This window comes from Penaeus monodon, chromosome 15 (assembly GCF_015228065.2).
Source record: "Penaeus monodon isolate SGIC_2016 chromosome 15, NSTDA_Pmon_1, whole genome shotgun sequence".
NCBI classification, from domain to species: Eukaryota; Metazoa; Arthropoda; class Malacostraca; order Decapoda; family Penaeidae; genus Penaeus; species Penaeus monodon.
Window position 1 is genome coordinate 15846948 of NC_051400.1, and position 678 is coordinate 15847625.

The following is a 678-nucleotide window of genomic DNA, read 5'->3' on the forward strand; positions in this document are numbered from 1 at the left end:
TCCCTGACCACAAGATTGAAGTTTAATGGTGTATTTACAAGTTTTCGACCAAAAAAAGTATATATCATTGAAAGACATGTAACCAGGATTTATAATTATGCATATATAAACGAATACACGAATGTAAATAAAGAGCAATATGTGAAGCCTAAGTGCCATGTTTTCTCAAGTTTTCGTCATATTATATACGTGACCATGTATGAATGTGACCAGTACGTGAATGTGGGTGTTATCTATAAAGCATATATTTCCCTATTCAGGTGAATATTATCATATCTCAGCCTAAAAAAAATCAATAGATCTATATATTATACATGCATACTTGTCCATATGAACCCATATGCGCAAGAAACTAGAAAACGTTTAAACGCGCGTCCATGAAACGTGCTTGGTACAAGTCAGTCAGCGTCAACGCGCAGTTTAACATTAGAAACGCATTAGAGGGTACATGCTGCACCTTCTTGTGTCTTATCTGTGGCACGCTGGACACGCGCAACCGTCACCCACCGCGCCCTCAATGAAGGGAAAGTACTGTTACCGAGCAGGTCGCTGTAGACGAGAAACACTAGCTTTTGTCCTATATAGTAATCCCCCTTTTCCTTCTGCGATCCACCTCCGGGAACTGGGTCTTGCCTCATGGATGATTGCTGCTGAGTTTTGGTTCTGCGTTTTGTTGGT